This window comes from Notamacropus eugenii, chromosome 1, assembly GCF_028372415.1.
Source record: "Notamacropus eugenii isolate mMacEug1 chromosome 1, mMacEug1.pri_v2, whole genome shotgun sequence".
NCBI lineage: Eukaryota > Metazoa > Chordata > Mammalia > Diprotodontia > Macropodidae > Notamacropus > Notamacropus eugenii.
The window spans coordinates 141,511,184-141,527,994 of NC_092872.1; the positions used below are offsets into that span (position 1 = coordinate 141,511,184).

The following is a 16,811-nucleotide window of genomic DNA, read 5'->3' on the forward strand; positions in this document are numbered from 1 at the left end:
AAGTTAGAAGCAAATGACATAATCAAAGTTAATTTGAATAGGTTCAGCCCCTCATTGTAATATTCATTGTCTTGTTAACTGTTAACCAATCAGAGTTGATTACCACCCTTGGAAACACCCCTTTTCCAATGGGCACATAAGATGTGAACCTGACACCATGATCGTCTTTGGTCTAAGAGAAAGATGGTTAAATCATCATCATTTTATTAATAAACATACTGGACTTATTAATAAGACGATTAATTTACTCAGAAATTATGTCTCTTGAACTTTTTAAATGTCACAAGTTGTTTAGATATTGGCTCTCCTCTTAGACTGTTAGAGCAGGGGCTGTTCTTTGCTTTCTTTGTGTCCCCAGTGCTTAGTACAGTGCCTGTCATGTAATAGACACTGAATAAATAGTAATAGTAGCTAGCACCTATATAGTGCTTTAAGGTTAGCAAATCAGTTTATAAATATTATCTCATATTACCCTCCCAGCAACCCTGAAGGGTAAGTACTATTATTATTATTTTGTGTTTCCGTTGTGTCTGACTCTTCAGGACCCCATTTGGGGTTTTCTTGGCAAAGGTACTAGAGGGGCTGGCCATTTCCTTCTTCAGCTCATTTTATAGATGAGGAATGAGGCAAACAAGGTGAAGTGACTTGCCCCAGGTTCACATATCGAGCAAGTATCTGAGGCCGGATTTGAACTCATGAAGATGCTTCTTCCTGATTCGATGCCTAGCACTCTCCATTGTACCTCCAAGCTGCCCCACTCTAAATGGGTGGGTAAAGTAATGTTTTGGTTCCCTTTACATAGAGGCCAGATGTGACCTTCTAGGTCCTCCAATGTGGCCCTTTGACTGAATCCACACTTCACAGAAAAAATCCCCTTAATCAAAGGATTTGTTCTGTAAATCTTGGACTCAGTCAAAAGGCTGCATCCAAGGACCTAGAAGGACATGTGTGGCCTTGAGTCTAGGCTTAGGGACTGTGATATTGAGAAATAGCCACTATAATAATAATACGGATTTATATAGGCTTTAAAGTTTACAAAGCTCTTTGTCCATATTCATTTGATTGTCACAAATACTGGGGGGAAACGGGGATAGGTGCTATGTGTGTCTAAGATCACACAGCTGGTAAGTGTCAAAGGCTGGATCTGAACTCAGTTCTGCCTGGTCCAGATCAGTCTCTCTATGTACTGTGCCATCTAGCTGAGAAGGTAGATTTCAGAGCAGCGCTTCTTAATTTGAGGTGTGTAGGTAGATTTGGATAGATTTTCAAGAGTCCATAGGGAAAAAAAGTTATACTTTTATTTTCACTAAATTCTAATTGAAATTTACTATTTCTTTCAATTATTTAAAAATTCTGAGGCATTCATAGGTTTTAGCAGACTGCCAGAGGGACCCTGACACAAAAAGGTTAAGAACCCCTGCTTTAGAGGGTAATAATACTAATTGATTAATAATAATCCTTTGACCACTGAATTGAGGAATAATAGATTGACAGCTGAGCCTCAGTGGTACAGTTGATAGAGGGCTGGGTCTGAAATCAGGAAGACCTGAGAAGAGGTTTAACTCCTGATACCCCTAGCGGTGTGACCCTGAGCAAGTCACTTAACTTTTGTCTGCCTCAGTTTCCTCACCTGTAAAAAGGGGCTTATAATAGCATCTATTTACTGGGTTGTGGTGAAGATCACAGCATCTAGCACCGTGCCTAGTACATCACAAGTAGGTGCTTGAGCAATGCTTGTTTTCTTCCTTTCTGATCAGGAAGAACAGATAAGGCAGAAATTAAAACAGTTTTGTGAAAAGAGCAAACTAACTGACTTAATAATTGTCAAAGCTGGGGTAGTTTGATAATCTCTTTCTCCTCCTCCCCCACAACCCACAAGTTTAAGTAACTGGAGTATGGTAGTGGCATGTGGCTCAATACAGTCCCCCTTTTACCGATTAATATTAAGTTAAATGAGGGTACAAAGGAAGAGGCTGGAGAAAAATTAAGCTAAACTTAACTTGTGTCCTTTTCTTTCTCTTGAGATTATAATGATGAGCGAGGGTAGATGTTGAATTCCTGATTGTAGGGGGATTAATAGGATGCATAGATAGGATTTAATAGGATTAATAGGTAGGAAATAGGTGACCGAATACTGTGGCCAGAATTAGTCCAAGACTATTCAGTCTTTTTCAGCATTTTCAGTTTTATTGATTGAAATTAATTATTAATATTTTATTAATTTATTATTATTTATTAATTTATTTTAAAATTTATTTTATTAATGTATGGGAACACATCTCTAATTGTTATATGTGTAAAGAGCATGACATCGGATGTTATTTGTGCAAGTAAAATTTTCTCAGTGAATGGATTACCAGTTTCCTAGGATTCTTCCAAGGCTCAGTTCAAAACCTACTTTCTGCAGGAGGTGTTCCTCAGTTCCTCTTACTGCCTTCTCCTTTCAGATTACCTTTCTTTTCTGTAACAAGAACTTTCAAGTTCTTTCCCATACTATCAGTGAAGCTACCTACCTTTCTTTGAACCTTGGAGTCATCATTGACTCCTTCTCTTTGAGGAAGCAGCACGAGGTAGTGAAAAGAATGCTGGATTTGGAGACTAAAGGCCCAAGTTCAGATCTTGCCTCTGTCGCTGGTGACTCTGTGGTCTATGGGAAGCCACTTAAATCTCTCTGAGTCTCAGTTACCTCATCTGGAAAATGAAAAGCTTGGAATAGATGACCTCTAAGATCCAACTTTAGGATTCTGTGGTTCCCTTCTTTATTCTCACTGCTGCCACCCTAGTAAATGTCCTATCACCCCATATTTGGATTGTCATAATAACCTCTAAACTGGTCTTCCTGCTTCAATTCTCTCACCGTTGTTTCCTTTGTTAACTATTCAGCACTGTGTCTGACTGGCATCAGTACTTTGATGACCTGTAATTTCATTGGTATAAATACTCTCTTTGCTGAAGCCCTGACCACAATTCTTGTATGACTTAGTCAGTAGATTTTGGAGAGTTATTGTGACTTAAAAGTGGTCAAAATGTCAATGAACTTCTCCAGATTTAGCTAGAATCATCCTCTAATGACAGATTCTTGGGCTTTTCCTGAGACTCTTTCCAGACTGATAGGACCCACAATAGTGTGTGCCCAGGCATGCCATTGAGAGTTCACTGTCACAGAAATGATGAAGCAGTGAAACAGGACTTTAACCAAGATAGGGAAGCCTGATTAGCTGTTCCAAAACATTGCTTTCATCATGTTACTTTCTGTTCAAAGAGTCTTCAGTAGCTCCCCACTGAAACTGAGTACAAACACCTTATCCTCATTTTCAGTGGTCCCACCTTATCTGACCAAATTTTGGAGGCGATCAGGGTTAAGTGACTTGCCCAGGGTCACACAGGTAGTGTCTAAGGCCATAATTGAACTATGGTCCTCTTGACTCCAGGTCTGGTGCTCTATCCACTGTACTACCTATTTTTTTAATTCTTGCCTGTCCTATGCCCCATTCAGTCAAGTTGGGATTTATTTTTGTGTGCCTCAGTCAGGGACTTCTTCCTCTTTATTCCCCAACTCTGGCCTTCCTGCCTTGGCCTGTGGACTGAGGTCTTCCTAGAGTCAGAACTCTGGCCGTGGAATGGCAGTACATAGACAGCTCACCTCACCTTTACCTCAGGAACAGATTCCAATTTGCTGGTGCCCCGTGCCCAGATGCTAGCCTTTCACTGCTCAGACTCTAGCTTGGGTTCCCAGCTCGGTTTTGCTCAGATGTTTCTTATCTTTTGTTCTCTAGTCTCCTAAGTTAACCAATTGTTCAGTCATGTCTGACTCCTCATGACCCCATTTGGAGTTTTCTTGGCAAAGATACTGGAATGGTTTGTCATTTCCTTCTCCAGCTCATTTTATAGATGAGGAAACTGAGGCAAACGGGGTTGAGTGAGTTGCCCAGGGTCACACAGCTAATAAGTGTGTGAGGATGGATTTGAACTCATGAAGATGAGTCTTTCTGATTCTAGGTCCCACTTAGATTCTACTGCACCACTTAGCTGCCCCAAGTTAACCAATAAACAAGCATTTATCAAGTGCCTACTACTATGGGTCAGACATTATGCTATGTGCTAGGGATACAAAAACCTTAATGTTCTTGTCCTTAAGGAGCTTACACTCTTGAAGGGAGTCATTTGCACATATAAGTAGATACATCATACACAGAAGATACATTTTGGGGGGAGGCACAAAGAGTTGGTTGGACCAGGAAAGGTCTTAGATAGGAGGTGATGTTTAAGCTGAACTCTGGAAGACAGGAGGGCTTTGAAGAGGAAGACAGGACACATCCCAGGCATGGGGGAAATCCTGCACAAAGACGCAGATACCAAAGACAGAATATTCCTGTGCAAGGAACAGCAAGAAGGTCAGTCTGGCTTGACCAAAGAGTGAATAAAAGGGAATAATATGTAACACACCTAGAAAGGCAGCCTGGGACCAGGCTCTGAAGGGTTTTAAATACCAAGCAGAGGAGCTTGCCTTACATCCTCAAGGTAAAAGAGAACTACTAGAGTTCATAGAACTGGGAAGTGACAGGGTCATTCCTGTGCTTAGCATCATTAGGTGGTACAGTGGATAGAGCACCACTACAGGAGTCAGGAGGATGTGAGTTCAAATCTCACCTCAGACACTTGACACTCACTAGCTGTGTGACCTTGGCCAAGTCACTTAACCCCAGCTGCCTCATCCTGGGTCATCTCTAGTCATCCTGATGAATCACTGGATTCAGATGGCTTTGGAGGAGAAGTGAGGCTGGTAGCCTGCGCAGCCCTCCCTCACTCAAAAAAAACCAAAAACAAACCCAAAGTCAAGTGCAAGTCATATCATTATTTCTCTGATGGCATGGTCTTCTTCAGCAATGAAGGACAAATACACAGCATCATTATTTTAGCAGCTGGCTGGAGAATGACTTAGAGATGGGAGAGACTCAGTGCAGAAAAACCAATTAGGAGGCAACTGCAATTGTGAGGTGAGAGACCTGAACTAGGGTAGTGACTGTGTGCAATGAAGAGGACACAGATGCATATGAGAAATGCTTCTGAGGCAGAATTGATGAGATCTGGCAACTGATTTTACAAATATAAAAAACCACATATGTCATATATATAGAAATATCTGCATATGTAGACATATAACCATACTGGTTAATATGTCACATGCTATATACTGCAAGTCACATATGTATATAAATATAACCACACACCACATATATCATGTCATACATTGTATGTGCACATATATGTACCATATTTTGCATATGTTGTATATATGTGTGTATATGCACACAATCATATTGGCTAATTATATGCCATATATTATATGCATATGTATGTGTGTGCACACATATATAGATGCATATGTGTGTGGATAGATAGATACCTAGATAGCAAGGGAGAGTGAAGCAGTAAGGACGACTTCCAGGTTGTGAACCTAAGTGATCGGGATTGTGGTACCCCTTATAGAAAGAAGGAATTTCAGAAGAATTGGGGGAATGAAGAGTTTTGTTTTGGTATGTTCAGTTTAAGATGTCTGAGGCACATTCAGTTGGAAGCTCAAGAGGGAGAATAGGGCTGGATATATAGACCTAGGCAGCATTTGCAAAGGGATGATAATTGAACTTATGGGGACTGATAAGGTCACCATGACAGTGTCAAAAAAGAAGATAAGATCAAGGGCAAAACCTTGAAATGAACTCACAGTTAGGGAGGGTAGGATATGGCCAACAAAGGAGACTGAGAAAGATCTGTTAGGACTTTGGTGGTGAACCAAAAGAACGGCGTCATGAAAATTGGAGGAAGAGGGAGTATCTGGCAGGAGAGGGCTGGGTTGCCTTATTCCTGCTGCCTGATTCCCTGGACCTTTTGTCAGCCCAGAGTTATGTGCTTCCTCATGCCTGAGCTAGTCTTGCTAGATTCTGGACCCTATCTGCTTGTCTTAGAGCTGGTCTTTCAAGCCTTAGTTGATATCTTTGAAGTTGACACTGCCTAGATGCATATCTCCTTCCTGCTTCTCCCTGTCTCTGCTGTCTTTTCTGGATGTAACCACTGCCCTGCCAGATCCTCTCCTGTCCAGCTGTGTTGTTGCTAAAGTCTTGGTGTGATATTCTTAAACATATAATGATCATTTCTGCTTTTGCTCATTCCCCCATACCACCCTCACTTCATATACACCTGCTTTTTTCCTCCTCTATGACTAATTAAATCCTACCCTTCCTACAAGGCCAAGTTCAGTGTTAAATGACTGAAACTTTCTCAAGCTATATAGTCCATATTGATCTTTCTCCTCCTTGATCTCCTATAGAACATGCAAATGTTTTTGGTGCTTAATTATGCTTTACCTTGAATTGCTCTTCACTTGTTTATGGTATATGTGTAAATCTTGCCTCCTTAATTAGATTAACAATATTAATTATTGTACTCAAGAAGTTTGGATATTTCTCCCTTATCACCCTGTGATAGGCAGTTTTGCCTTGTGAGGTCATCAGAAAGGAACAGAAGTCCCAGGGCCACCAAGACCCCTTCCAAATTGCTCCCCAACAGAGCCAGCAATTAAGTAGAGAAGGAAGAAAGAGAAGGGGCAGGGAGGCTGATGGAGAAAGTAACTGAGGTTTCTCCCCCATCTTCGCTTTTTAAATCTTTCTTGTTGGATATGATTTACTGCTGGTTAGAGAAGGGGGCATTCTACTTGGAAGAAAAGCTTCTAGAAAGCAAAACAAATTAACATATTTATTAATACTAAAAGAAATTAATAAAATATTTTTTAAAAGTAGCTTGAGAGGCTGTCAGCCAATAATACCTAGCTGTATGGGGAGCCCTATAATGAAAGGAGACTGAATGAATAAATGAATGGAAAAGGGTTATTAAGCACCTACTACATGCCAGTGAATGAATAAATGAATGGAAAAGGGTTGTTAAGCACCTACTACATGCCAGTGAATGAATAAATGAATGGAAAAGGGTTATTAAGCACTTATTACATGCCAAGCCCTGTGTTAATTTCTGAGAATACAAATATAAAACTGTAATCGTCCCTGCTCTCACACAGCTTATAGTCTAATAGGAGGAGATACCAGTTATAGATGAGTAGGGGATAGAGAAGAGTCTTTTGGTCCGGAAAGTCATAGAAATAGTGAGTAGGATAATAGTGCAGTCTGTTGACAAGTGCTTTTTGGAAATTGTAGTGTTGATTGCATCAGAGCAAGAAGTAGAAAGTGGAGAGTCAAGGTGGGGAGCTTGCCCTGAGTGCCTGGGTCCAGGAGTTCACAGGTGAGCAACACAAACTGGATGTCCCAGAGCCATCTCCAGCATGATATATCTAAAATAGAACTCCTTGTCTTTCCCCACAAACCCTCCCTACTTCCCAACTTCCCTATTACAGTCAAGGACACCAGCCTTCCTCCCAGTCTTTTGTTGTTCAGTCATTTTCAGTTGTGTACAACTCTTCATGACCCCATTTGGAGTTGTCTTGGCAGAGGTATTAGAGTGGTTTAGACTCTTATCACCTCTAGCCAGAATTATTGCAATAGCCTTCTAATTGGTCTCTGCCTCCCCACTCTAATTCATCCTATACTTAGCTGCCAAAGAGATTTTCCTTCAAGTTAAAGTCTGGTCATGTCTTTTGCCATTTCTTTCTCCAGTTCATTTTACAGATGGAGCAACTGAGGCAAACAGGGTTAAGTGACTTGCCTAGGATCACACTGCTAGTAAGTTTCTGAGGCCAAATTTGAACTCAGGAGGATGAGTCTTCCTGACATAAGGCCCAGTGTTCTATCCATTGTGCCACCTGGCTACTCTCCTCCCAGTCTCCCAGTTCCAAAACCTTGGTATCATCCTCAACTCCTCATTGGGACTTACCTCATATAATCAATATATTAAAAAAACTTGTCATTTCAATCTTTATAATATCTCTTGTATAAGCCCTCTTCTGTCCACTCACATAGCCACAACCTTGTTTAGGCTTTTTGGGGCTAAGGTCATCCTATTGATTCACATTGAGCTTGATCTCTACTAAAATCCCAGAACTTGTCTAGTCATGACTCACCTTCACCTGGGAGCGTGTGCGTGTGCGTGTGTACAGACTGCGTTTTATATATATACTACATTATATATAATATGTATATATTATATATATACACACATATATGTATATATAATAATATATATTAACATGTGTATGTATGTATTAACCTAAAGAGAAGAGATTACATTTTTTCCTATCCCATATCATTTTTTAAAATTTGGTTCTTTGTTCTAATAGGTCAGGAAGATCTTTTTAAACCCTGATTCTGTGGCCAAACGTGTTCTCCAGCTTTATGTTGTCTACAAATTCAATAAGCATGCCACCTGTGCCTTCATCCAAATGACTAATAAATAGAACAGGACCACTGACTGCTACTGGGGGCACTTCACCTCCTTTTCAGGTAGATTAGTAAGTCACTAATCCTCATTATCATCTAGCCCACATTATCTCCACCTTGTCTATGAGAATAGAATATCATGAGAGAATCTTTTTTTAAATGTTTACTTATTTATTTTTACTTTTCGACATTCATTTCCACAAAATTTTGAGTTCCAAATTTTCTCCCCATCTCTCCCCTCCCCCACCCCATAACTCCTTGCATTCTGATTACCCCCTCCCCCAATCTGCCCTCCCTTCTATCACACCCCTCCCTTCCCTTATCCCCATCTTCTCTCTTTTCTTATAGGGCAAGATAAATTTCTATACCCCATTACCTGTATTTCTTATTTCCCAGTTGTATGCAAAAACAATTCTCAACATACGTTTCTAATCCTTTGAATTCCAACTTCTCTCCCTTCTTCCCTCCTATCCCCACTGAGAAGGCAAGCAATTCAATATAGGCTATATATGTGTAGTTTTGCAAATGACTTCCATAATAATCATGTTGTATAAGACTAACTATATTTCCCTCCATCCTGTCCTGCCTCCCATTTCTTCTATTCTCTCTTTTGACCTTGTCCCTCCCCAAAAGTATTTGCTTCTAATTACTCCCTCCTCCCATTTGCCCTTCCTTCTATCATCCCCCTCTCACTCCACTTGTCCCCTTCTCTCCTACTTTCCTGTAGGATAGATTTTCGTACCAAATTGAGTGAGCATATTATTCCCTCCTTAAGACCAATGTGAGGAGAGGAAGCTTCACTTCTTCCCTCTTACCTTCTCCCTTTTCTCTTCCATTGAAAAAGTTTTTTCTTGCCTGTTTTATGAGAGATAATTTGCCCCATTCCATTTCTCCCTTTCTCCTCCCAATATATTCCTCTCTCACCCCTTAATTTTATTTTTTTAGATATCATCCCTTTTTATTCAACTCACCCTGTGCTCTCTGTTTATATGTGTGTGTGTGTGTGTGTGTGTGTGTGTGTGTGTGTGTAATCTCTCCAACTATCCAAATACTGAGAAAAGTCTCAAGAGTTAGAAATATTATCTTTCCATGTAGAAATGTAAACAGTTCAACTTTAGAAAGTGCTTTAGGATTTCTCTTTTCTGTTTATCTTTGCTTCTCTTGATTCTTGTGTTTGAAAGTCAAATTTTCTATTCAGTTTTGATCTTTTCATCAAGAATGCTTGAAAGTTCCCTATTTCATTGAAACACCATTTTTTCCCCTGAAGTATTATACTCAGTTTTGCTGGGTAGGTGATTCTTGGTTTTAGTCCTAGTTCCTTTGACTTCTGGAATATCATATTCCATGCCCTTCAGTTCCTTAATGTAGAAGCTGCTAGATCTTGTGTTATCCTGATTGTATTTCCACAGTACTGGAACTATTTCTTTCTAGCCACTTGCAATATTTTCTCTTTGACCTGGGAACTCTGGAATTTGGCTACAATATTCCTAAGAGTTTCTCTTTTTGGATTTCTTTCAGGAGGTCATCAGTGGATTCTTTCAATATTTATTTCACCCTCTGGTTCTAGAATATCAGGGCAGTTTTCCTTGATAATTTCTTGAAAGATGATGTCTAGGTTCCTTTTTTGTTCATGGCTTCCAGATATTCCCATAATTTTTAAATTGACTCTCCTGGATCTATTTTCCAGGTCAGTTGTTTTTTCAATGAGATGTTTCACACTATCTTCTATTTTTTCATTCTTTTGGTTTTGTTTTGTGATTTCTTGTTTTCTCATAAAGTCATTAGCCTCCTCTGTTCCATTCTAATTTTGAAAGAACTGTTTTCTTCAGTGAGCTTTTGAACCTCCTTTTCCATTTGGCAAATTCTGCTTTTTAAAGCATTCTTTTCCTCATTGGCTTTTTTGGGCCTCTTTTGCCAATTGAGTTAACCTATTTTTAAAGGTGTTATTGTTTCAGCATTTTTTTTGGGTCTCCTTTAGCAAGCTGTTGACCTGCTTTTGATGCTTTTCTTGCATATCTCTCATTTCTCTTCCCAATTTTTCCTCGACCTCTCTTCCTTGATCTTCAAAATGCTTTTTGAGCTCTTCCATGGCCTGAGCCCATTGCATATTTATTTTGGAGGTTTTGGATATGGAAGCCTTGACTTCCTCTGACAGTATGCCTTGTTCTTCCTCTTCTGAAAGGATGGAAGAAAATACCTATTCACCAAGAAAGTAACCTTCTATAGTCTTATTTTTGTCTCCCTTTTTGGGGCATTTTCCCTGTCAGTTATTTAACTGTTGAGTCCTTTGTCAAGAGGAGGGTATACTTGGGGGATCTGTAAGTTCTCAGTTCCTCCAAGGTGGGACAATCAAGGGAGAGGAGTTTACTCTTCTCCTGGCCTGTGCACTGGTCTGGGAGCAACCACAAGTTTTTCTGCCCAGAATCTGCTAGTAGAATTCCCTCACCACAACTGCCTCCAGCACCCCTCTTCACCCCAGGGCCATGCTTAGGGCTGAGATTCAAATCAGTGGCTCTATTCCCCCAGGGGCTTTAGGAGCAGGTCTCCCAGGGCTGCCACTCAGGGCTGACATTCAGATCAGCTGTTCAGTTCCCCCAGGGGCTCTAGGTGGAGGGCTCCAAAAATGGATGCCACCACTGCAGTGGCTGCTGCTGGCTGTCCAGACTGTTCTCTTCTCCTGGGTGAAGGAGCCCTCCCAGTGACCTTTGAAGCTGTCTATGGCATTTGTGGGTTGAGCAATCTGGGAACTGCTGCTGCCAGTGGAGCCCTGAAGCCTGTTTCGGGTCTTGTCTATTTTGCTCTGCTCCTGGTGTGATAGACCTTTCCTGTCAGCCTTCCAGGCTGTCCTGGGCTGGAAATCTCCTTTGCTCTGTTGTTTTGTGGCTTTTGCTGCTATAGAATTTGTTTAGAGTCATTTTTTACAGGTATTTTATGGGATATTTAGGGGAGCTTCTATAGGTCTGTCTTTCTACTCTGTCATCTTAGCTTTGCCCCTGAGAATCTTTCAAATAAAATCTAGGTATGCTTATGTTTTCCCCCAATTTACCACGTTAGTAACCTTGTTGCAAAAGCCCAGTCTGATAAAAAAAAGTTCTTCAGGAATCCATGCTGGCTCTTAGTGATCACTGGTTCACTTTCTAAGTGCTTACAATCCTATTCCTTTCAAGGATACATTCTAGAATTTTGTCAAGAATTGAAATCAAGCTCCCCAGTCCAAAGTTTAAAGAACCTTACTCCTTCATTCCTTCCTTTTCGGAAATTTTGATAGTGGTTTAGCACATTAACATTTGAGAATTCTTTCTATTTCCTGGGATGTATGTAGTTCATCTGCCCCTCATGACTTGAACTCAATGTTCATTTTAAAAAATGAATAATATTTTATTTTATTCCCAGTTACATGTAAAATTTTTAACCTTTGTTTTTATAAAATTTTGAGTTTCAAATTCTCTTTCTCCTTCCTTCTTATTCCCCTTCCCTGAAATGGTAAGCAATTTGATATCGGTTATGTGTGTGCAATCATAAAAAACCGTATTTCCTACATAGTCATCATGTGACTGTCCATTGATGAAGCTTTCCCCCTCACCCACAGTGATGGACACTAGGCTTGGGATAGGGTTAGGGTGGGAGTCATTTCTTGAACTTCAGAAATATTTGGGCTCTTCATGAGACCAGATGGTCAGGCTTAGGTTAAATGATACTGAAAGGAGCGTAGTTGAAACTTTTTAGGGATGACCTGATAGGATAGAACTGAACTTTCCTGGCTTTAAAAGGCTGCAGAATTCCCCTGGCTCTTGTCAAAGGAATACCTACTACACTCGCCTCTCCTAGCTTCTATGACCATCAAACTCCAGAGATCTTTGACTCCTGCCTCCACTATAATCATAGGATCATATATTTAGAGGTGTAAAGAATCTTGAGGTGACCTGTTCTGAAACTGTCATTTTAAAGATGAGGAAACTGAAACCCAGGGAAGTCAGATGACTTGCCCAAGGTCACACAAGTAGTGTCAATGGTGGATTTTTGTATCAAGGGTTTTTGTCCTAGAGTCAGTGCTTTTTTCACTGTATTTTGCACCATATCTTTGCATTAGTCTTAAAGTCTTGGAGTCAGGAAGACTTGGATTCAAATCCCATCTCTGACATTTCCTTGACCATGAGTAAGTTTCAGAACTTTTGAGCCTTGGTTTACTTATCTGTAAATAGGTATGATAATATCTCACAGGATGGCTATGAGGTTTAACCAATATAATTGTAATGAGGGTCTGGAGCATACTCATTATATAATGTGAATGCTTTACAAAAACTCTAATGGCTATTGTTGTTAGAGATGGGGATGAGATTTGTGATTTCACTGATGTAAGGATCTCCCAGATGAAGTAAGTCTGCCAACACAGGTCAGAGCCTTCTTTTCAATTTACATTCTTAATGAGTTAACATTAGAGCACTAGGAAGTTAAGTGACTTGACCATGGTCACCCAAGCCGTGCACATCAGAGGCAGGCTTGAACCGATGCCTTCCTGGCTCTCTGAGGCCACTATGTCATACAATATCTTTATTATCCAAGAGAGAATCATTAATTTTTGTTTTTAAAAAGTGAGTTTTTCAGGTTATCAGAATATGCATTTAAAGCATCTTGTATCTTTGTGTTTCTAAAGATGAATTCTAAATATTTGGCTTCCTGGTGGCTTCTGACTTGATCCCCCTTTCCTGAAATGTAATTGAAATCCTTTCCTGACACCACCCTTTTTATTGGATGTGGGAAAGATGCCATATTCTTAAATAACTTTTCACTCCTCCCTTTCATTTGAGGAGCATACATTCTTGAGAGTGGACATTGGCCTTTCTCCCATTTTGTGTTCATGATCATCTATCTTCCAACTCAGATTTAACATGGCATCCCTTGAACACCCCTGCTCTATGTATTAAACAAAGATTCCACTCCTGGATGGCCCTTTTCCTCAGCCTTTTTTGGTCCAATACATACTCTTTTCATGTTCAGCCTTGTTTTATGAATCAATTATACATGGTTTTTCATTTCTGAGTTTTTATACATATATCATATGTATGTATAGAAGTTACTAGCTATGAGTCACTTAACTCTGCCTCAGTTTCCTCATCTGTAAAATGAACCAGAGAAGGAAATGGTAAATAGCTCTAGTGTCTTTGCAAGAAAACCCTAAGTGGGGTTATGAAGTGTTAGATATGTGTGTATTATGTGGATGTATGTGTGTGTATGTGTATGACTGAGGGGACCTCACAGATTATCTCATTGAACACCCTCGTTTTGCAGCCACCTTGTTCACTTGTCAGAAGCTGTTACATTTCTCCATCGTATTTTCCAGTCCTTCTTCTCTTAGGACTTCAGTTTCATCTTCAGTTGGCTTTTTTCTTTCAACTCTTTGGTATTTCTTTCCCTCTCATTATTTAATTTATTCAAAAATAATATTTTACAATATAATAGATAATATAATATGATATACAGTCTCTTGGTTTTACATTTCTTTCTCTCCCCCCCCAAATGATGCAGTAGAAAGAGTGTTGAACCTATGATAGGACCCAAGTTCAGATTCCAGATCTACACTTACTACCTGTGCAATCTTGGGCAAGTCATTTAATTTTTAATCTTTCTGGCTTCAGTTTCCTCATGTGCACAATGAGGGGCCCAAAGCTGGTGACATCTTAGGTCCTTTCCAGTTCTTGATCAATGATCTTTTGATCCTTTCCTCCTTGCTTACTTCTCAAATCATCACTTGTAATAAAGAATTAAAGTTAGAGAAAGAAGACAATTTCACAAAGCCAAACAACACAGTTTTACATAACCAAAGGAGTCTGACAGTCCTACATTATCTTCTCACCTTTCTTTCTATGTAGAGCTCAGTGCTTTCTTTTCTGAGAACAGCTGGTACAGTCCTGACTTGAGTCAGAGGACATGCTTTCAGATCCCACCTCTGATGTTTACTACTGGTGTGTCCTTGGGTAAGTCACTTACCTCCTTGGATCTTAGTTTCCTCATGTGTAAGATGAGCAGGTTGGATGAGATGAACTCTGAGTCAGCTCTGGATTGATGATGCTATGACCCTAATTCAACTTCATGATTCAAGAAAAGCCATCTCTTTCCTGGTTTTTTTTTTTCTTCAGCTCTTGTTCATCCCTAATTACTTGGCATTTTATGTTTGCTTTCTCCCTCTCCTTTCTTCCTTCGTGCAGCCCTCCTGACATCCAGTCTTACTTTTTTTATGTTGGCCAATTCATATACTCTGTCATTAATTAATATTATTTATAATATAGTGTATAGTATTAATATTGTTAACTATTGTAGAGTTTGTAGTATGTATAATCTATATCTATCAATATGATAAATAATATATAGTTATAATGAATATTAATAACCCCATATGGGGTCATGACACACAGTTTCAGAAGTGCTGAAGGGGTTGTGAGTAGAAAAAGTTTAAGAAGCCCTGGTTTAGATCACAATTAAACGAACTTATTTGTGCCATCCTTATTTTTGAATCTATCCCTCATTATTATGAGGGTTATCTTGAATCTCTGTAGGCTGATATTTTTTGTGAAATCTGAGTGACATGTTTCAGAACGCAAGAGAATTTGATTAGGTTCCTTTGTGATGGTTAGCTGGTACCAGGTGTTGGTCAGCAGTCCTTGTGTATAACCTGATACATATGGCACACCTCCTTCTACAAACCCCAGCTGATGGAAATGCAAACAGGTGACTCATGGCCTGATAGTCTATGTACTAAGCAGGTGGAACAAAGAAAGGCTTCTTTGAGCTATAAAGAAGGATGTCACTTTGGCCTGTTGCAGAATATTTCTTACCCATAACCATGATGGAAGTGAATTTCTTTATGCTTAAATTATTAAGAGATTTCTGGAAGCTATTCAAAATGGCTTTCTGGGTACACACCCACATACACATAATTTATGTATTATATATGTGTGTATACATATATTCGTAATACATGTAAAATATATACACAACATACATATATATACACATATTTATGTATTGTGGTAATAATGAATTAGACAAGGACCCTAAAATTTTGCCTTCCCCTTTGTCTCTCAGTAAACTTCCTCTTACCAAGTTGCAAAAATATAGAGCCCAGAAATCCAGGTGCCATCCGCAGTTTAGGTGGCATTAAAACACCTTCAGATGATCTAATTTTGTGGCTGTGTTTCATGATGTTCCTGTGAAGTGATATACTATTTATATTCTAATATAGAGTTTCCTGTGAAATTTCATACTCTTGCTACATTTATAACCACTTTTCTTTCAAACCTGTGGCTAGGTATCTACCCTGGCTCATGGTTTTTTGTTGGTTTTTTTTTTATGACTGTACTATCTTTTTCATAAATTTGCATGCAAACCAGATGTCAAGCCTGTGATAATAAAAATTACCTTCTGGATCCCTAGATGTGGAAAGAGGCCTTTTTGGTATTTAAGCATATCTTTAAAAAGTTTCTCCTTCTACCGTCAATCTTCCATAGATTTTACCTGAGAATTCTATTTGAAGTTTATATTATTATTAACAATACAGTCATTATTATCATTAGAAATCTCAGGGTCTTCTTATGTTCTCTAATCTATCTAATGTTCTCTAGATCTATCCCTGGGAATTTACTCAGGGAAAAGTAGTACCTGTGTATTATTGGCAGAGATGAAAATCTGGAATTTTGAAAACCTAGAGGAAAATCTTCTTCACGCCTATTTGTATGCAAAAGAAATTATTTTTTTGGAGGGGAGGTTGAAATTTGTGCAGTCCTTATCTTTTAAAATTGCCATTTTAACTGGAAAATTTTCAAGGTTAGGAACATATTTATGTATAAGTTGATTTGCACATGAGCTATTATTATATCGAGGTTAAAACCTCCCCCCCACTTTTTTTTTTACCATCTTTGTTGTTCAGTTGTTTCAGTCATGTCCAGCTCTTTATGACTCCTTTTTCTCAGCAGAGATACTGGAATGATTTGCCATTTCCTTCTCCAACTCATGTTACTGATGAGGAAATTGAGGCAAACAGGATTAAGTGATTTGCCCAGTATCACATAGCTAATAAGTGTCTGAAGACAGATTTGAACTCATGAAAATGAGACTTCCTGATTCTAAGTCCAATGGTCTATCCACTACCTACAGCACCTAGTTTTCCTTTATAATCTTAATGATTTGTAAAAATTAAACATTTAACTGTTTTAAATGTTTGTTATGAGTGAAGCTATAAGGAATTTGAAAGAACCTAGCCATACCAATTTTTGTCAGGTTATGAAAGCAAAACTTGAAGAAAAGAAATGATTTGGATTATAGTAGAACAAGAAAAGTGATGTAAATACTTGGCTGCTCATACACGAATCATCAGACTCCTTGAATGACTCTAGATTTGGAAATAAATAAAACCTTCAATAATCTCAAAGC

At 39.1% G+C, this 16,811-nt stretch overlaps 1 protein-coding gene across 1 annotated transcript in view; it reads left to right on the forward strand.

The window, feature by feature from the left end:
* Positions 1 to 16,811, forward strand: part of RAB27A (RAB27A, member RAS oncogene family) — a 92,913-nt gene that overhangs the window by 29,362 nt on the left and 46,740 nt on the right. The window lies entirely within an intron of this gene.